Raw genomic sequence first — 22254 nt, 5'->3', positions numbered from 1 at the left:
ATTTATTTTCGAGTGTGTCTTAGAACAAAACATGAACTGCTGACCAGTCTGTTGATTTCATGGATATTTTTTTACAAGTAAGAATTATAAAGGGAGTACTTGAACACCTAGATGTTTGGAAGATATTGTTATATTGGCTCCTTTTTCTTTTGTTTTTTAATTTACACAAAGTTATTTATTTAGTAAACCACAGCATAGGACCTGTCACCCAAATCTTCTGACTTAAGTCCAATAATTGCTTTTTTAAACCACAGGGCATTACTACAAATACCCTGAACCTGGCATCAATCCAAAAAAATATGAAATGCTTCATGAATTTGCGAGTCATCATTGTGCAGGGGCCATGCTAATCTTCCCTGTATCATTCCAATTTTAGTGTATGTGCTGCCCACGCGAGCACTCCTTTTTTTGATAGGACAGATAGCGTAGTAGCAGAAGCACAGACTCTGAAACCAGACACCTAGGTTGAAATCATGTCTTCCCCACCATTAGCTGTGTGATGTTGGCAAACTTCTTAACCTCTTTGTGCCTCTGTTTGCCCATCTTCCAGATGGAGATAATAATTGTACCTACCCCATAGAGTTGTGAGGATTAAGTGAGTTAATACAAGTTAAGTATTTAGAACAGTGCCTGACACATATTAAGAACTATATAAGTGTCTGTTGATGTGATTGTTATTATTATTTAAAATTTGTATTATTTATGATAGAGTGCAATTGAGGCTCCACGAAGGTGTGCCACAGGGATCTTGCCCTCCCTCACCCTTGTACAATGTTGCATACATCTAGAAACACTCATACTCCTATTTGGGAAGCAAGTTGTGATAGATTCTTGTAAATATTTATGATGCTCAGGGCGCCTGGGTTAAGCAAGTTGTGATAGATTCTTGTAAATATTTATGATGCTCAGTCGGTTAAGTATCGGCCTTCAGCTCAGGTCATGATCTCAGGGTCCTGAGATTGAGCCCTATGTCGGGCTCCCTGCTCAGCAGAGAGTCTGCTTCCCCCTCTCTCTCTCTGACCCTCCTCCCCGCTTGTGCTCTCTCTTTGTCTCAAATTAAAAAAAAAAAAAGATGTTTTTTTAATTTATGATGCTCAACAGCTCCTCTTTACTACAATATAAAAGTAATACTTTATTGTTTTCTCTTAAGACTACAGTCTTGCAAGGACTTATACGTTCCATGTAACTGCTGACTCGCTATAAGAACTCTGGCGTATTTATGAGGCATGATGTTATTTGGGAAACCACATTGCTGGGAAAAAGCAAGTCACACTTGTCTGTACTCAGCCAAGCTAGACTTTGATGTAGAGCCTTTAATTATGTCAATAGTACATACAATGTGGGTAATGACATATGAGTTGAAAACCCAATCTTTTTATAATGTTTTATAGTTTAACAAAGTGTTTTGAATATATTGTTTTAATTAATATTCAAAAAATCTGAGTATCCATTTTGCAGATAAGGAAACCTCATTTCAGAAAAATTAAATAACACCCACATACACCAGGACAAAAATGTTTAGTACCAAATTTCCAACCAGAATGTGGTTTAGTATTTATCTTTTAGAGATAAACGTTGAAATAATTAGTAAAAAGATGGTTTGGATTTCCTTCAAAATAATCTAACCAGGAAAAGGAGCATAGATGAAAAGAAATTGGCCAGGAGTTGATGAATGTTGTAGTTGGAGGATGGACATTTGGCGTTCATTATTCTATTCCATCTACTTCTGTACATTTTTAAAATATTCAACAATTAAAAAAGAACTTTTTTTTATAGTATTGTTTCTGGAACCAAAATGTCAGAGTGTGAATCCTGGCTGTGTTTTTTTCATCTGCTATCTATCATTGGGCAAAGCTGTGACCAGTCGCCTCACCCGCGATGTGGTAACAACAGAGCACTTCCCTCCTATGGAAGCTGTGAGAATCAGATGAGCTGCATGTAACTGTTGCAGGCAACGACTTCGTAGAGCACTGCTCTGATCCCCAGTTGTTTGCTTTTTCCATAACAAGCTAATATCCATTTTGAACAAAATATAATAAACTCATCCATTCTTTCAATAAATAAGCACCTAAAGCATGTGCAAGACATGTTCTAAGCACGAGGGATACAGAGGTGAACAAAATAAGCAAATTACTTAGCTTTACTTCACCTAAATTCCAATGGCAAGAAAGAAAAAGTGTGTGTGTGTGTGTGTGTGTGTGTGTGTGTGTGTGTGTGTGTCTTCAATGCTAATGGAGAAAAATCTAGCAGGATAAGGGGGATAAAGAGTGACTGGAAGAGGATAGCCATCTGATATAGGACAATAAGCAAAATGGCCACTGTTGTCCCTGACCCTACTCTTGCCAGCTCAGAAAAGCAATCAACTTTCCAGGAATTCTGTAAGCCAGTTGAAAAACAGTCATCACTAAAAATTAAATTCTATCAACTTAAGATTAAATAAATTTTATAAAAACAAAGGTAATAAGTATTTAAAACGAATCACTCCCTAACTGGTTTGCTACAGTTTACTATCTACGCTTTTGAGGTTATCCGTGTCTATCGCGTCTCCCGGGTGGAAATGCTATGGAAGAGAGTGCAGCTACCACTCATCTATTCCCAACACCACCTGATATAGCAGCACTGTAGGCGCCTGCAGTTGGCCATGCTGGGAATATTTACACCAGAAAATCTGATGAGTGCACCAAATCAGAACTTGGTTTATTGTTTGTTGATGATCACCCTAAACTTCAGAAAATGATGAATGAAACGTCAACAATGCTGATGAAACTTAAAATTGTGCTTTAATGTGAATACAAGCACACATTTTTCCTCAGAGAGCTGGTTGTTAAACATTTACCAGCATACTACAAACTAAGCTTCTCTAATAAAGTGATATTTGATTAATAAAGTGATGAAGAGACTTGGAGATGAGGGTGAGCCTTGCGGATAGCCTGCAAAAGAGTGTTCCAGCAGAAGTGGCAGCAAGTGCAGGCCAGTGGGGCTGGAACCAGGGGAGTCAGGGAAAAATGCTTGATGTCAGAGAGATAACTAAAACCAGCCCTTTTGGCACCTTGTAGTTCATTATAAGGACTGCCTTTTAATCTGGAAGAGATGGAAAACCCCTGCAAGTTTTTGAGCAGACAAGTAACCTGATCTGACTTACATTTTAATAGGATGCTCTAGCTGCTATGGAGAATACCAGAGGGAAACACAGAAGCAGAACACCTTGGAAGGCAAGGTGATGGTCGCTTTTACTTTGGTAGTAAAGGAGGCGTTAAAAATGGTCACCATTTAGATAATATTTTTATGGAAAAGCCAACAGGACTTGCTGTAAGATGGGAAATTGGAGATGAAAGAAAGGAAAGTCAAGGGAGACTCCAAGGTTTTAGGCCTAGGCAACTGGAAGGATGGAGTTGGTGTTTACTGAGATGGAGAAGACCAAGATGGTTTATCAGCACCACAGGAAGGGGTGGGAAGAATTTGGAGCTTGGCTTGGCTTTGGACAAATTAAATATGAGATGCCTATTAGATGTCTAATTGAAGATATTGAATAGGCAGTTGGATATTTGTGAGGGGTTCAGAGGAAAAGAGTAGGCTAAATGTATGTATAGCTGGTGTTTAAAGGCATGAGACTGACTGAGATCCTGCACGGAGCCAGTTTATACAGGACAAAGTTAAGTCTGAGCCCTGCAGCACTCCCACATTAAAGGGTCTAGAAAATGAAAAGGGACCAGCACAGAACATTGAGAAGGTAAGCCTGTGAAATAGGAGAACCTATAAACAAAAAGAATTTATTTAAATTGTTATTTATTTCTTCGTACCCTGGTTCTTTCCTACAAAGGCTTTGAGGTGGGAAAAAATGAAAACAAATAATAAGCTAACAAAATTAAAATAGAAAAAGTCTGTGTCACCAAAAGAAAGACTAAAAACATGTGAACCATGAGAAATAACAGTATGGTTTCCGTGAACTTCTCATTTGGTTCTGAGTTTTTTAGAACTCATAGCAAAAATGGAAACAGGATTCATGTATTAGTTGGTGAGGGCTGCTGTAAGAAAATACCACAACTTGAGGGCCTTCAACAAGAGGAATAAATTTTCTCACAGTTCTGGAGGCTGGAAGTCCAAGATCAAGGTGTCAGCAGGTTTGATTTTTCCTGAGACCTCCTGCCTTGGCTTGCAGAGCGCTGCCACCCTCCCCCTGTGTCCTCAAATGGCTTCTCGGTGCCTGAGCAACCCTAGCGACTCTCCCTCTTCTTACAAGGACAGCACTCCTATCGGATTAGGTAGGGCCCCACACTTATGACCTCATGAACCTTAATTACCTTTTTTAAGGCCCCATCTCCAAATATAGTCGCATCAGAGGTTAGGAACTCAACACATGAATTTGGGGGCGGTGGGGGGCGGGGGACACAATTCAGTCCATAAGGATCAGCGACACTCTTTATTGACAAAATTCGAAAAAAATCCTCAAGTAGGACTGTGTACTATAAATGTTAAATTCATCCTCTTTACGTCAATGTTACTACAGAATGTTTGGTGTGCCCTAATATTACTTTTTAATGATTTTGTTGAATGTGCGTGAGAGACAGCGTCCAGAAGGAACGTTCCTGAGCTGAGCAGAGGAGCTGGGAACTTGGTATGCACCAGTGTGCTATCTTCAGAAGTGCAAATGTCCTCTCTAAGAAATAAAGCCTGCTGCTATTCTGCTTTGATTGCATCTTTAGGCTTTGATATTGAGAAGAGGGGTAATCAGGAAGGAAAAAATTCTACATAATCCTTCCTAAAAGCCAGGCCAGATGCTGGGAGGTAATGCTGCAAGCATCGCTGTTAGAAATAGAAGTAAAAATCAAAGACCCAGAAAAAGTCTGTGGAGCAGGACCACTAATATTTAAGATATCATGGGGAGTCACAAGATGTATTAAGAAAATTACCTGTTGAAAAAAAGAAAGAAAGAAAATTACCTGTTGAAAACACAACTCCTTTATTCTTTAGGAGATGTATAAATACATATTTTTATTTTAACCCCCCTCAAAAAATGTGTAAAGATGCTAAAGACTTGTGACTTCTCATGCTTTACCAGGGCATTTTTATTTCCATTTGTTTCCTTGCTCTGATAAACGGTAAACCTTAAAAATAAAAAAGAGCTTGTTTGTTTCTAATTTTCATTAGCATATCTATTGTTCTGAAAAAGTACTTTAGTTAAAATTTTTTAAAGCCTTTAAATTTGTTTCAAGGGTCCAATTTACTTAACCAAGGAACTCTTTTTTTAATGAAATACCTACTAACATCTTGATAAACTGAAAAAATTTTAGAATAGTGACTTAATTTTTTTAGCACAGCCCACAGAGAATACATTTTGCATTATAGCCTATTGAACTCACCTAAACATGACAAAATCTTCACAAAATAATGTTAAAAATGTGATTTTTTTTCTATTTATTTCTTTTTTCAACACAAGTAACAACCCCACTGAATGGTTTCATGTCCTGTTAAACCATTGTAACCCATTCTTTAAAAAATGCCACTTTTAAAGATGATACTCAATAGTTGATGCAGGCACGGATTGATTCAATGATGTAATGATTATACAGGATACACCAAAAGTTTCCTTCCTTGTCCTTTAAAGCCAGCTGATCCATCCATGTGACCATGCATGCACCTCCTGCCCACCGAAGCAAGCCCAGATCACTCTTTGATGTTCTTCCCCCGCTGCTTCTCAGACTTTCCTGCTGAAGTATCCTTTATAATAGCAAAGGAGAGAGAATATGCACACCGGTGATGGCTTGATCATAGCCCAGAGCAGCCCACACAAGGGTAAATTGTCTTTGAAGTCTTAGGTTTTATCTTAAAACTTCATGCAAAATTTGCATTTGACTCTGTAATGTAGGAAGTAATGTCATGTAGACGAACATTAAACACAACTGACTTTCCAGGAAAGTGTTCCAGGAAGGTTTTTTCGGCAGGAAAACTGCGGTCCCCATTGACAGATCATTCTTATTCTTCCACCTAATCACACCCTAATTGGATCCAGGATTATTTCAGTTTCTCCATCTCTAATCCTCAAAGTCTAACTTCCTGCCACTGCAGCCACAGATTTAGCAATCTTTCTAATTCACCTCTTCTTTGTATTCTTTTATGGTTTTTGATGGCGCATGGTCTTTTTTTTTTTTTTTTTTTTAAAGATTTTATTTATTTATTTGACAGAGACAGAGACAGCGAGAGCAGGAACACAAGCAGGGGGAGTGGGAGAGGGAGAAGCAGGCTTCACGCTGAGCCGGGAGCCCGATGTGGGACTCGATCCCAGGACCCTGGGATCATGACCTGAGCCGAAGGCAGACGCTCAACCATCTGAGCCACCCAGGCGCCCCGATGGCGCATGGTCTTATCAATCCTTGCATCCAATGAGAAGCCATATTCTAGTTCCCTGTCCAAAGAAACCCATTGCGAACTCCAACCCATTCGTCCACACTTGACTCAATCAGGCTTGGCCCCTTCTTGGCTGAGAATTTATTCAAAAATAGAAATGGGGGATGGGAAGTGGGTAGAAAAATGCATCAAGATTCCAAGGTTCCTCAGGACAAAATGTACTGGATTTTAATGATGCCTGAACTACTTCAGCATTGGGTGCTTAACAGAGGCACTCAAAACTAGCACCTTCATGTATCAACAGAATCTCTTACCACTGTCAGGTCCCCAGAGAGTTTCAAGGATCCATGTATGGAATACCCATAGACACTCATGCAAGACTACATATATATCTATAACCCACAATTTTGGGAGAAGCCTCTTAGTCCACCAACCAGCAAAGACAAAAGGGCAGCTCTCTCCTTGAAAATTATGTTCAATTGCAGGCTGTCCCTTCAAAGTGTTGACATTTCTACCACTCAGGATTTGGTAAAGGAGAGGATCTTCCAGTTTAGCCAAGTCCACCAAGTAGCTGTGCTCCAGGAAAGGAAATATGACACACTGTCCTGGACTCGATTCAAGGAAGGCCACATTAGACCTTTCATTAGAAGGTCTCTAACTGATACACTCCCAGCTCCAGCTCATGCTTAGCTTCAGTCCCTGACCAACATCTCAGCAACACCAGCTCTTCTCCCCTGCCCCCACCGAATACCCACTACATACATCATTGTCTGGGAGAAACAGATCACAACAGATTTTATATCAATTTTTAGTTCCTTATGAAACAGGTGAAAAGACCCTTGGCCAGTGTGGATGAGAGAAGTCTCTGCGGTCTTCTAGCCTGGGGTCCTTCTCCTTCCATTTATTCCTCTGCATATGCCACATGGCTTTGTTTCACACGAGTCCTTGGGATGTCACTTCCCTATTTAAGTCTCATTCGGTCTCTAGAAAATTGTCCTTGGTTATAATTGCTCAGTGTTAGCTGAAAATAACAATATGCATCATAATTATGCAGAAAACCCAGGAAATAAAATTCTATCTCATAACCTTCCAGATTCAGATATAGGCACATGCTCTAAGCCAAGATCCTCACACCATATATTGCTGGCGCCATGCTTTGTTTGACCCACACATTTGTTTATAAATTGACTTGGTAGCCCATACTTGGAAATCAGAAGATTTTTATTCAAATGTCCAGCTCTTCATGAAAAATCAGAAGATCTGGCAAAGGTTGGCCCATCTTCTGACATTCCCACACGACACCTCTGGAGCTGAGTGGCAGTGCCTCCTTTAGATGCTGCTTCCTTTCTCCGATTCAATCCAGTAATCACCACTTTCTGTTTTCTCTCTAACACACAAACCAAGTATGAACTGCCATTTATCATTTATATTTGCCCTGCTGATTTTCTTGAAACATAGAAATATGTCTTTGCATTCATGCCTACATCAAAGGTGGAAAAATGAAACATAGACTTCCTCAGAGATTTTGCAAAAAAAATGAAAGAAGAGTATATTCTTTGGTGGAAGCAAAAAATTATTCTTACAAGTTTAATATAAAGCATGGTTTAAGCTGAAGGCATTCAACTTAAGACATCATTATAAAACAAACCACTGTAAGAACTACAAGGTAAAAACAAGTGTGATTAAATAAAAATAAATAATAATAAAAGGAAATGAGGTGTCAGGGTTTGTTTGGGGATGTAATAAAGCTGCTATGAAATGCATTTACAAACCTGCCTGTCTTAACTCATGTACCTCACTGTACAGCTCCCTACCCCCTAACCTCCCACCTTTATCCCCATCTTACCCCACTTACTTTTGAGTTTGTAACTTCTGCTCTAAAAAAAATAAATCTATCAAAAGAAATTATAACCAACTGCCTCCTATTAACTCCCATGGACCCTACATACCTCTCATCTAAGGACACCATAACAACATGGCATTTTTCTGGTTAATAATGATCGCAACTCATGGAGAAGTGATATGTGTATTGCTTGAGATGTCTGGGAAAACCCGGTGACTTAAGAGTGAAACAAAATCTGAGGCATTTATACAACTGGATATTTCAGATAGGTTGGTGGTGAATTTCATCTCCTGTCCTAGACCAGTGTAGAGCTATATGGAAGTAAGGACTGGAATATGTTTCAAGCTTGATAGAGAGGATCCAGACTTGATATAGGGCATAGACAAAGGCTAGTTGATATGGCAGGAACACATTTCTAATATTTGGACTAATGAGAGTTAAATAAATGCTGTAAGCACTGATTAGGCAATGCGGAGGAGGAGGAAGAAGTCGGTGGCAGCGTAGGCGGCCTGGAAGAGAGTCAGAAAACATTGTGAGTAGATCAGCATGTAGTCACACACAGTGTTGTGACGCCAGCAGGTCATGCTCAGGACTGTCTGCCCCAGAGTCAACTATGAGCAGGGGCTGCCCAAATCCTGGCAGGCCCAGGGAGAGCTATCATCAAAGGCAGCCCTTCCCTAAAGAGGGAGAGAACAGGTGGTCTGGAACAAAGTTCAAGGAGGTAGAGCACTAACTCTTTCCCTCTATCATTCAGATAAAGAACAGAGTGAGGAGAATAGGCATTATTGTGTAGTTTTTTTGTTTTTGTTTTTGTTTTTTTACTGTTAGATGTAATGAAGACATAAGAGATAGTGGCTTAAGGAGATACTTTACCTACCAATAAAATCATTAAAAGTTCACTTTGGTGTGAGAGTACTACCTCATAATTATATGACTTGTTTGTTGCAAGCTTTCAAACTGAGTTCTGCTATTCCTGGAAATCCAAGAACCTCATCATGTAAAAGCCTGATGTGAAAGAAGTTGCTAGAGCAATCTAACAAAATTAGGACAGTTCTGGTGAACTCTTGGGGCGTAATAAATTACCCCCCCCAAACTTAGCAACTCAAAACAACCATTTATTTGTGTACAGTGTTCGGTGTCAGCAATTCAAGAAGGGCTCAGTTGGGTAGTTCTCCTTAGAGATCCTCAGACAGTTGCAGTCCAGATATTGGCTGGACTACAATAATTTGAAAGCTCAGCCAGATGGGATATCCAAGATAGCCAGCAGTTCCTTCTGGCTATCAGCTGAGAGCTCAGCTGGAGCTGTTAACTCAAGCACCTACATCCTGTCTCTCAATGTGGCTGGCTCTTCTCACTGCTTAGCTGCTGGTTTTGAAGAGGCAGTATCTGAAGAGGAAGAGTCTGGAGTGCAGAGAGCAAGCATTCCAAGAGACCAAGGAAGAAGCTGCAAGACTTCTGACTTAACCTTGAAAGTGGCTCAGTGTCATTGGCACTGAACTTTATTGGTCAAGGAAATCACTAAGACTCTCCTGGATTCAATGTATCCCCATCATTCTACAAAAGGAGTATCAAAGAATTTGTCACCCTCTTTGATCCACCATATATGCCTTTCCATCATTCTGTAAATCTTCCATAATTGCTTTTTCTACCTTTCTTATGTTACTCGTGCCCATCTGAATTTGGAAGTTGATCTCCTTTATTCTAAAGCTATGGCCTTTAATTGAAACCCTTCCTGGTAGTCAAGCCTGCAGGTATGGAAAATATGCTCTCTATGTTTTGTTTCCAACATTCAATTTACTGTTTTTACAACACCAAAACCCTTAGAAGCAACATTTCTCACCCACAGTTTGTGACAGGAATGTTATTTTTGAGTTATATTTAATGTATAGAATTTCAGCTAATCTCCCTTGAAGAAATAATACAAAACAAAGTTTCTTAAGCTTGGGAATCAGGAAAGACAGGCAGTAGACTTGTCTTTGTTACATGCTGTTTTAGTACAGTTGGTGTTATGTAGTCTGTTCCTAGTTAATCTCAAATTACCTTTATATAATAAAAGCTTATAATATCACTTTTAATCAAATTTTTTGTCTTTTGTTCTCATGTAAAAAGATGTTTCTGATCTCTAAAACTCTAAAAAGAGTAAAAAGGATGTTCTTATTTTCCCCATAATGACGAAATTTCTGTATCTTCTTTCCTCATGGCTAATAAAGCACTTAAAATCCACACCCCAACTCAGATGCCTTATTGAAAGGAATTAGAGTTTACCATGGAAATAGAGGCTTCCTTTCAAACATGCCTTGGGGCCCTTATCCTAGACTGTGAAACTTAAAAAATGTTTTTCATCATGTACGATCTGGTTCTCTTTTTTCATCCCTTTTTGTTTGCAGACTTGGGGTGGTTGGAGATTTTTTTTTAGAATCAGGCAGTGGCTGTTTCTTCTTTAGTTTCTTCAATATAATTTCTTTTCTTCTATGATACTGTCACATTCCTCCTCCTCCCCTTCTTCCTCTTCCTCCCCCTCTACTTCCTTCTTCTACTCCACATGTTTCTCACATTTATTCCCCCCCTTTTTTTTTAGCATTCTGCACCCTTGAATTGGATTTATATTAAAGGGAAATGAAGAAAATCAATAAAAGAGGAAAAACTAAACATGAAGCTTTGTATATCTTTCACTGTAAGGATTCGTGGAATCAAATCTATGGTTCTTCACTAACCCTCCCTAAATTAGAAGAGTTTCAGCTTAGTAGACAGTCATTTAAATTAAACTAAAAAACTATTTAGAGCAAAGAGAGGGGATTTTAAAAGGTTAGTAGAGTATTAAGTTAAAAGAGATTTAAAATATATAGTAGGTGATAGGCAAATCCATAGTGACGGAAAATAGATAAGTGGTTGTCAGGGACTGGAGGAGGGACAATAGGGAATGGTTGCTAATAGGTCAGGATTTCTTCTTGGCGTGATGAAAATGTTCTGGTAATAAAGTTCAACTCTTCATCTATTGTTTCCCCTAATACTCCTATGGACCCCAGGATTTGTTCTGATCTGAAGAAATTCTACATTTCCATCATCAATCCTAAATAGGTTGTATTACACCATCCTGGTAGGTTTGTGGGAGGTAAGCAGGAAGGAAAGAATTGTCTGAGGAACAAAGAGCCAAAAATAATCCCAAGCTGAAAGTGCCACCTCACCACCCCCATGTGTGGCTCTCTCCAATCACATGGATGATCATAGTTCATTCTGCTCTAAGTATTCAAGAATTCAAACTTATTCCCTCAAAAGGAATTGCAAAAAGCTAATGCAATCTTGAGTAAACAACTAAGGTGTTTATTTGTTAATGAGCTGGACACCTTGATACAGACATAAGCAGAAAGAATATTGTTAATGCTTTGAAAATCAGAACACACACTGTGTGATTTTGTTTAGTCATATAAAATTCAACCTGTGTCTAATTTTCATGCAAACCTTTTCCCTATGTGAATAAAGAGAAGATGATTTTGGAATTATTTCCCTTTGTAAAGAAAATTCGGTTCTTTAACCATCTTCTCCTTGAGGTTGTTTGAAGGCATTGTGCTTTATTTTGTCTTGGGCACAGGGGGTAGGAGGTTGAGGGAGTATTGCTTGTTTTCTATGGTTAGCTTCCGTAATCTCTTTATAACAACAGTGTTTTTGAAGGCCTAATAGATTGGTTAGTGTCCTAGGCTAGACAAAGCTGTTTTCTTCCCCTCTGAAAACCTTGGATGTGAAAAATAGAGATGTGTAAGAAGATTGTAATCAAAGAGGAAGAGAAGCGGTAGGGAAGGAAGAAGAGAATGAGGAGGAGGAGAGGAAGGAGGTTTGTAGAGAGTTGGAATGGAGACATGAGATTTGGGCTTGAAAATGGTCCAGCAGATCCCTCAGATTGGGAAGAAACCTAACAATTCATTGATGGAGGAAACCACGGGCCTCAGAGTCTTAGAAGTATCAAAGAAGCCTGTTGGATTAACATTTTAATTCAAAATCAAAGCCACCTCCATTTCTGTGTCTCCTTTTTACTCCCTCTTCCCCAGGAAGTTTTTGACTACCCCCCAAAAAGAAGTTGCTACCTAATCCCTTCCTTGGCCATCTCTGTTCCATCTAGGTCCCTCTGGGATGGCCCCACAAAGCCAAGTAGATTTCTTCTGTCCCTTCCCTGTATAGCCATGTCATTACCATATGGGTAATAGTGTGATGACCTTCACACTTACTGTTGTTTCTGCAAGGAAATGTTCTTCCTCGGATGACCACATGGATACCTCCCTGTCACATTTGGGTTCTCCAGGAAGCCCTCTCTGAAACAGACTTGGGCACATAGGATGTTTACGAAGGGATATTCTTGGAATCAACTGTGGAAAGGGAGGAAAGGAAGTTATGTGGGCTCAACATCCTCAACTGCCCCAGGCAGAGACTCTGAAACTGAAATTGCCCATCAGGTAGGTCTTGTTTGGGCTTTTATACCCCACCTTGATTAATCAGTAGACGTGGGCCACCCATAGGAAGGATGTGCCCTTGAGAAAGAGGCTTTTTGCAGCTGAAGCAAACCCTGAACGTTCTGACATTGAAGGCTGCCTGGTGACAGCTCACCAGCAACTAGGGCAGAAATCCTTCCTTGAAGGGGAATCTGGATGACACATCCCTGCATCTACACATCCCCCACTTCATGCAGACTCTGCATATAGTTTACCTCCTCAGAGAAGCTCTTCCTACCATCCTTTGTAAAATATCCCCATTCCTAGCCCCCAAACACAATCCCAGCCTTCTTTCCCCGTTACCTTGCTTTATTTCCACTGAACATATTATATATTTATTTAAGTATATATTTTCTACACATTATACACACACACACACACACACACTCTACATGCTAAATGTAAGTTTCATGAAAGCCTGAACTTTGTTTAATTCAAATTGCTAGGTCCCCAGTACTTATAACATACAACAATTCTTGGCACATGGTAGGCAGCCGAAAAATATTTATTGAATTATCAAATCTGGCTGTCACCTAGATCACTTACTTGAGGGATATATCCACTGAGACAATCTAATAATTCTGTTGCATAAGGCTAGGATTCTTAGGTACTATCCAAAAAGACTTAGTGACCAGAGTAAAACAAGAACATTAATGTAACGTGGGTATTGTCTAAGGTTTGACCTACCGAAGATGCCCTCTACTACTGGTAGAAGGAACCCAAGCAAACTTATTCTAATGTATGAGGGACCCACCCTGAGAGCCCCTTAAAGAAAATACAATGTATTTAGTTGCTAGGGCTTTTGCAACAAAGCATCACAGACTGGTGGCTTAAACAACAGAAATTTATTTTCTCATTTATCTTTTGAAGCCTAGAAGAAGGGTGTATGCAGTGTGGATGTCTTCTGAGGCCTCTCCTTGGCTTGTAGATGCCTGTCTTCTCTCTGTCTTCACATGGTCTTCCGATATGTCTGTGCCCAAATTTCCTCTTATAAGGACACCAGTCAAATTGGATGAGGGCCCATCCTGATGACCTCATTTTAACTTAATTACCTCTTGTAAGACTTTGTCTCCAAATACAGTCATATTCTGAGGTACTAGGGGTTCGGGCTTCAACACGAGCTTGGGAGGCGGGCAGGAAACAATGCAGTCCATAATACACAGCCTACTGGGTTTCTACAAACCAAGTAGGATTAACAACACAATAGATTTTAAAATTAATTCTTGCCCCATACACCCACCCTAAAATAAATGAGCATCAGTCCACATGGAAAATCCCGTAAGACTGCCCAGATATGAAAGCTGATTGACAGCATATAAATAAAGGAACAAGACAGACTACAGGAGTGCTTTCAGCTTTTTTGCAAGTGGACAGGCTTAGTTTAGCTTCAAGTTGGCACCTCAAATCTGCATTCTACACCAAGGCACATATTAAAAGATGATTTACTGCCTAAGACATTATATTGTAGAATGACTTGGCCCAAGGTGAATAACTTCTGGACCAGTTATATCAGTAATACATGCTATTATTGTTGAAAACAAATAGTGGGCTCTTTACAAAGGAAACACTGAAGTGGTTTCAGTATGTTCGAACTGAAGTAGGGGTGAAGTGCTGAGTTACAACGCACCAGCTTGCGATCACCCTGTTGCTCCTTATCTGTGTTGCCAATCAAACCTTCAGGATTTGAAGGAAGTTGTGGATTTCATCTGCTTTTTCTTTTTGTTTATAAAAAGATACTATTGGTATTTTAAAATCTTGGTCTTTCTAAGATTTTATTTATTTATTTGACAAAGAGAGAGAGCACAAGCAGAGGGAGCAGCAGGGAGAGGGAGAGGGAGAAGTAGGCTCCCGTGGAGCAGGGAGCCCGATGCGGGGCTCGGTCCCAGGACCCTGGGACCATGACCTGAGCCGAAGGCAGATGCTTAACCAACTGAGCCAGCCAGGTGCCCCTAAAATGTTGTTTCTTAAAATGTACCCCTTTTCAGCAAGATTAGAATCACCTGGGGTCTTATTATTAGCAGACATTGTGGCTCTCCAGACCCACAGAAGGTGATTCCCTGGCGATGGAACCCAGTAACCGGCTTTTATAACAAGTTCTTCAGATGATTTTTATGTATAATATGAAACTTGAAGAACTTTGGGGCACCTGGGTGGCTCAGTCAGATAAACATCTGACTCTTGATCTCGGCTCAGGTCTTGATCTCAGAGTTGTGAGTTCAAGTCCCATGTCAGGCTCCACACTGGGCACAGAGCTTGCCTACAAAAACAAACAAACAAAAACACTCGAGGATTATTGTTTTTAGGAGTTTTGATCAAGATGTCATACCGAAAATATTTACTTCAGTGGATAGATGGGGGTGGGGGTACTCCTTAGGATAGCAGGAAAAGAAACATTAACAACAGTAGTTTCGTTTTGAACACAGTTGTACATAGGGCACACATTAGCCCAAATGTCATTACGACTACTCTTACTGAAGTCCATCCCATGCCTAAGGGCTCTCATAGAAAGTGAAAATCATAGGTCAGAGTGGGAATCTATCTTCCAGGTGAGGGACGCCTGGTCGAGATTCTAAAAAAAGGCGAGGGTCCTACCTGTCAAGCAGCCGAGCAGATCCTGAGCAGTAGGTCAGTTTGCCAAACTTCCTGGATTCAGCAGCGAGGGGGCAAGGAGCCCACATGGATTTGTACGGTTTGTTACACGTGGCACAGAAGACAGTGTGAGCGCCACGTTCACACTGGTCGCTCTTGCACCCCAAATTCCATGGCCACCAAGCAGAGGGAGGCCCAAAGGGTTTGTGTCATAGTGAGGAACCCTGAGCTTCGAAAAACCCCAGTCTATAAAAGGAGCTACTGATAAACCTGTCCATCCACCCTTACCAAGAGAGACAGTATCTTTATTATCCTGATCGGGAAACAAATCTGCCTACTGACTCAGAGAGATACCATTCTTATCACCCTGGACTGTCTCCAGGGAGGGTGGGAACCCAGCTTCATTATCCTGCAGAATAAGCAAATCTCCCTCCTGCCTGGAGCAACTTTGCAAATATCCTTGAACAAAGTTGTCGATGCTCTTTGCTCAGAAGCCATCCAGAAGGGCTGGGATTATCTCTCAACGCTACCTCTTAATACGTTTTGCTTTGATGACTCAAATTTGGCCTGAGTGTTAGAAGAACGTAAGCCTGTCTTCTTTCATTGAGTTCCGAAGATAAATCTTTCTGTTTAATACTTTGTATCATCATGAATTCAGGCTTCAAACTTTCTAGGGGTATATCCTAATCTCCAGCAGAATCTGGCATACAGCCTCCGTAAAGACAGATCAAAGCAGAACTGTTCTCTCAGAGGAGTTCTCTCATGCTGTCATGAGCTGGGACTTCTCCTCAGCCCCCTTGCCTTCACCTTCCCTGCATTAGGTTCTGGCCCCATTTGGCCTTTGAGCATCCTCAAAACCCCATACTCCATAAAACATACGTGAAAACCATCACTGTACTGAAACGGTGACTGATGTTTTATAATTACTAGCCCCCCTCAGCAGGTTGGTAGGTTATCAGGCAATGAAAGAAGGGGTCACATGGGTATGAATAAATAAAAAGCAGTTCTTACTGACATTAGTGGAGACAGGGGAAAGCCGGTAGTTATAATTAGTCACTAAGGTGTGGAGGCAAATAGTTTAGTTTCTGGTAATAGGAAACATGTCTAAGGGTAGCCTTAGAAGATCATACCACTGCACCCATTTACCTAATTACTCACTCATTTATTTTATTCAGCAAGACTATTAATATTGATAACCTACTAAACACCAGACGGTATTGTTAGTACACAAAAGTGAATAAAACATGATCCCAAAGGAGGGATAAGCGGAAGCAAGTATTACCTAAGTAAAAATTATGTAATTTACACACTAGAAGATCATACCACTGCACCCATTTACCTAATTACTCACTCATTTATTTTATTCAGCAAGACTATTAATATTGATAACCTACTAAACACCAGACGGTATTGCTAGTACACAAAAGTGAATAAAACATGATCCCAAAGGAGGGATAAGTGGAAGCAAGTATTACCTAAGTAAAAATTATGTAATTTACACACATGTGCTCTAAGAGGGTGTGATGTGTTTCTATGATGTTTTCTGCTAGTTGACTTTTTCTGCCTAAGACAGTCGCCAAGAATATGTGCAAAATTCTTTGTGTTGGAGAAGAGAGAAAGGCTTGAGGACACTTTTTTTTCTTAAATCTACTGACTTTGAAGGCACTGAATCTTACAAACTCTAAATACTCTTATCCTTAAACTTTCCAATCAGTTAACCAAACTGTGCATCAGGAAGGCTTATCCATATTAATAATATCCAGCTGCTTTTCTAACAAGATAAACTGATAATCATAAATAACCTACGCAGAAAATAATTTCTTCTTAGGGAAGAGTCTAAAAGCTTGCTTTTGATAATATTCACCTTTTACCAAAAATGATAAGATCTACTAGGTGCTCTAGATATAGTATATCATTTAGCTTAATTTTCATAACCACCTGATGGGTTAAGTACTACCCTACTGTCACAAGTAAGAAAATGGAGGTTCAAGGCTGCTGGCTAATTGCCCAATGTGCTACAGGAAGTAGGAAGCAGAGTTGAGGTCTGTCCACTTCGATTCCCGGGCTCCTCAAAACTTTGTTCCATGCTTAAAGAGCAAGAGCCCATTGCCAGCACTTCTTTACTCAATCATCCTTTTAGCTTTTACCATAAAGGGAAATTCATCTCTTTCCAGCTTCTCTGAACAATATGTTCCTTGCATCTTTCTTTTCTCAATAATGTCTAAAGAAATATGAGAATATATGTGACTTGAGGCATGAATTTCCCTTTTTCTTATTCAAAAAGACTCTTCTGCAATAAAGCAAGCAAAGGAATTGGTAGAAATTCAGAGTATTAAGTCTTCACAAAACTTTGAACAGATGAAATAATTTTTATTTTTATGTTAATGACAAAAACTTTTTAAGAAGTCACTTGAAGACGAATTCTCTTTCAGTTCTGAACTGAAAGAAGATAGCAAATAAATGTAACAGGCAACAGAGGAGGTAAAATTACATTTAATTTTTTGCTAAGTCACTAAAATAATTTTAATATACTATGAAACAAAATGCATATCTTTGAATCATTTTGAAAATATAGGTTTCCCCCAGTATTTGAAAGTAGAGCTTGCCTATGAAAACTTTTGTAAGCTGAAATGGTATGAAGTGAAGAAGCAATTGTCATTAATTTATACGGAAAATTTTTCAAGTGTTACCAGACACAAAAAATAATCTCTTAGGCTTTGCTGATACCTTGGGATACCGTCTTGCTAGAGGATGCACACAGTAAATGGAGATATAACACATGCTCACAGACGCAGTTCAGAGATATGGCGGCTTGATGCTAAGATGCTGGGTGTGGTTCCAGGAAAGGTGCTTAGTGGGGCCACTCTCACTATTAGGGTGCGTGCTGCCTCTATAATCCCTCACTGCAAAGCAAATGCTAAATGCAATTTTCACTTTGCACTCTTTTTTTGTAAAAGTGAAAATCCTCTTTAGATTTCTTGCAGTTAGCAAAAACAGGTACTAATGTAGGTCTTTAATGAAAGTGAAGTGGTGTAAGGCAAACTTAAAAAGCAAGGGGAACACCTGAATAACAAAGTAAAAAATGAAAATGGATTATAAAATCAATTCCTAGAATAGTTTAACTAACATAAATGACTATTCTTACTCTACAAAATTAATATTTCATGCAATGTATTCAATAATTATATTGTGCTACAGACATAAGAGCTTTGGAGCGCCTGGCTGGCTCAGACAGTGGAGCGTGTGACTCTTGATCTCAGGGTTGTGAGTTCGATACCCACATTGGGTACAGAGATTTAATTTTTAAAAATTAAAAAAAAATCTTTAATAAAAAGACATATGAACTTTATTTGCCATATTTGTCCAATTTAAGATTCTCTATAAGTATGTCTTACTAGCTAGGAATATGATTTCTCTTTAATTCAAAAACAAAGTCTATATTTTACGTTTAAAATATAGAAATAACCAAGAAAATGCCATCTGTTCCTTTTGTTGTTCAACTGACCACTGGGTTTTACTTCAGTGAAAAACCATGAGGGGCACCTGAGCAGCTGGCTCTTGATTTCGGTTCAGATCATGAAACATATCGGGATCATGGGATTGAGCCCTTCCTCAGGCTCCATGCTCAGCGGGGCGCCTGCTTAAGGATTCTCTCTCCCTCTCCCTCTGTTCCTCCACCCACTCACGCACGTGTTTGCACTCTCTTTCTCTCAAATAAATAAATCTTTAAAAAAAGAAGAGGAAGAAGAAAAAAAAAAACCATGATATGACACTTTACTGCATATACTCTATTACATAAGAAAATACTCCAACACATGTGCAGAAGGTTCAATCAAAAGTCAAATACTTGGTCTCACTCAAGGTTAGATAACAGTTGTATGTTTTTCCCGTCTGTTTTCACTGGTAATTTGTGTAAGGTTGAGAGTGGGTGTGCAATTGGAGGAAAGTTAAGGAAGGGTAGTTTCTGAAGAAGAATGTATGATACCTACCCCCACAAGTAAACAGGGCATTTCTTAGAGAGATGGCTGGTGGGTGTTGAGGTAAGGTATACAATCTTAGGATTTCCAGTCAAGAAAAGATAGAGGGAAAGAAAATTCCTCCATCTGGTTGTTAAGCCTAACCTTTAACCATACCCCAGCCAGAGTTAGGAACTTTGTCATGTAGCAGAGGGGTTCTTCTCCTCTCTGACATTAAGACACCAGCAGAGTGCTCCTGGCAGGAAGCTGAGAGCTGAATTCTAGCCCAGGACATTTCAGGGCTGGGGACTATGAAGTCAGCCCTCCAGTTGCAGCAATTCTTACTGAAACTGGGAGACACTAGACCTTTTCCTGAAAACACACCAAAGCTGAATTCTAAAAGAGGTCCTAAAGTGATCAATAAATTCCTTCAGAACCCTCTCCAACCCTCCACTGAATAATGAATTTGAGGAATTTTTCCTCTTTTTCAACCAACTCTAAGCCAATTGTTATTATTAAATCTGAACAGGCAGAAGACATAAAAGAGGAGTTAAAATGGTTTTTAACCCATTGTAAATAACCAAGAACTTCCTGAGCATGGTACAAGGATTTCCAATTGCGATAGATGTGTTAGTGATAAATTGCCTTTAAACTGAATTTCTGCAATTGTCATGTGCAAGAGTGGACTCCCAGTATAATTCATATATGTTCGGTTGCCATTCCATTTCAACTCCAAATTCGTGTTAAGGCTTTGCATCATTTTCACCACTTTTTCCTCCTTCTACATTCTACCTCACCTTCTCTCCCCTAATCAAGTATGTTCAAACTTCTTGAAGTATCTGTTGAGTGAAGGTGGGCATGTGGATACTTCCCTGCTGCAAGACATGCCTATCTCTGCACTGAGTATAGAGGCTGGTGAGTTCAAAGTGTTCTCAAGAAATGCATCGCCATCCAGCCCCTCCTTTCAACCAGCTCTTATATGGGCTTATGCTACACTTAATTTATTAGCCTAAGACAATTTAATTGCATAGTTTCCACAAAATAGAACATGTTGTTCATAGTAACTTCATGCTAATTCCTTTGAAAGCCTCAGTAATTATACAGTGACTTTGCAGCTCCCAACAATTGTGTGATTAACTGGTGTTACACGTTTGAAGCGAGGAGCAAGCTCAGCACCGAGGCAGACAGAGTTCTGACAGGGTTTGTGCATAAAAGGACATTTTACTATCCAAACTTAGTTCCCCCAGAACTTTTGCTTCTTTATCAACGCTAGTGCCTTTGCACACAAACCCTTACCCCTGCGGAGGTGGGAGGGGCTGTTGCTGCTGGAGCAGCCTTGACATTTAAGACAACCACACAGAGGCAGCAAAACTTTTCCCGGCACAGAACAGAGTGTACTCCCCGGAGACAATATCAATGGTTGCCCAGTAAATACACATCTATAAAAGGTTCAGTAAACACACAGGTTTAATGACTTGAGTTTTATGTCTAAATACAACTTTAAAATCACACTTCAGACCCACTACTTGTGAGAAATGATCGCACCTTTAAAGATGTTTGAAGGTATGTGGCCTTGAGGATCCTGTCTCATAGAGCCACGAAAAAAGTGGAATTTTTGCCTGGAGTGCTGGTGTGGCTTTGAACGTCACGTTTTACAGAATATTCTGCTCTGGGTTATGTTTATGAAGTGCTCTTAATTAACATTTCTTCTCCCCAAACTCCCTTTCAACTTCTCCAGGTTTGATGAGGAAGTTGGTATGTTTTGTCATCCCATTTTTTTCCCTCCAATATCTGCTTTGGTTGGTTCCTTCAACAGAAATGAGTCCTAGGAAAGTGAGGTCACAAAGACTCCCTGTGAGTTTAAAAAAAAAAAAAAAGTTTTCATTATAAAACTAAGGGGAAGTAAAGGAAATGCAAAAGTGTAGAAAACAATGATTTTACAGAACATAGATTTCTTACCCAGGTTTAATAAAATGCAATCAGCAGTCTGATTCATCTACAAAGCCCTCTTCCCCCCCACCTCTTTTCCCCAACTCTTCAAGTTGGAAGAGAGAAATATTCCTTAGATTTCAACCCCAAGAGTTTGGGATTGGCACCTCTATAGGACCCTCTCCTCTCTGTTTTCAGTCTAATAACTTGGTTTCTGGTATTTAATCCAAGTGTGGAAACATTCAGACCATCCCCCGCGACAATAAATCATCCTGTACATCGGATCTCAGGTCTCTCTTGAGGAAGGTAACTCCCCCCTCTCCTGAGGAGGAGACCCCCCTCTTGCCTCTACAACAGCATGGACCCCTCAGCCATCTCCTCCTGCCCTCGTTTCTTGTCAAGCCAAATCATGAGCCTGCCGGCCTGACATGCCTGAGCCCCATGAACGATCATTCCTTCTGATTCAGATATCAGTTCTTCGATGATTCATTTTCAAGTGGCCCCTGGGAATCGTTTCTGAAGTTCTATAAATTATGTTTTTATAAAACCAAAATTGCTTTTCAGAGGCTGATTGAATTTCCAACAATGGAAAAGGTGAGTCACCACATTTCAGGCTCTCTTGGAGTAGGGAGAGTGAACGAATCATCCCCATGTTTCCTTGGATCCCTGTATTTATCCAAAAGCGGCAACCTACAGCAATTTATCATTACAACTTCTATGTATTCACTAAGTCTCAATGCAAAATATGGAGAGTAAGCAGAATATATACGCTGAAGCAATAGAGGAGTAAAAGAATCATAGAAATGTAGAGAAATAGTAGAACATATCAAGAGCATATGTTTCTATGGTTCAAAACTCTGATTTTAATTATAGATCCATATTTTAAGTTACTGGAGAATTGGCATCCCACCAATTACTGAAAGGCCCATCATCTAATTTCCAAAGAGAAATAGTATTGGAGAACTTTTAAATCTTCTACTCCACTTCTAAAGAAAAGGTATGTTATAGGCAAAAATTTTTACCTTGCTTTATCCTTTTAAATTCTATAAAGTCTGGTAAGTTGGTTAGTATTTCATGTAGAGTCTGGTAACAAACACTTGACATTCCATTA

The 22254-nt window shown here is 39.7% G+C and overlaps 1 non-coding gene across 1 annotated transcript; it reads right to left on the bottom strand.

Annotated features, from left to right (window-relative positions):
* Window positions 1-293: 293 nt before the first annotated feature.
* Window positions 294-400, bottom strand: LOC123325560. The gene has a single exon (XR_006540499.1). It is a non-coding gene; the product is annotated as a U6 spliceosomal RNA (small nuclear RNA).
* Between the last annotated feature and the right edge of the window lie 21854 nt (window positions 401-22254).

Source organism: Neomonachus schauinslandi, chromosome 8 (genome assembly GCF_002201575.2).
Source record: "Neomonachus schauinslandi chromosome 8, ASM220157v2, whole genome shotgun sequence".
Taxonomy (NCBI): domain Eukaryota; kingdom Metazoa; phylum Chordata; class Mammalia; order Carnivora; family Phocidae; genus Neomonachus; species Neomonachus schauinslandi.
The sequence above is the reverse complement of the archived record's forward strand: the minus strand, read 5'-3'. Positions and strand labels throughout refer to the sequence as shown.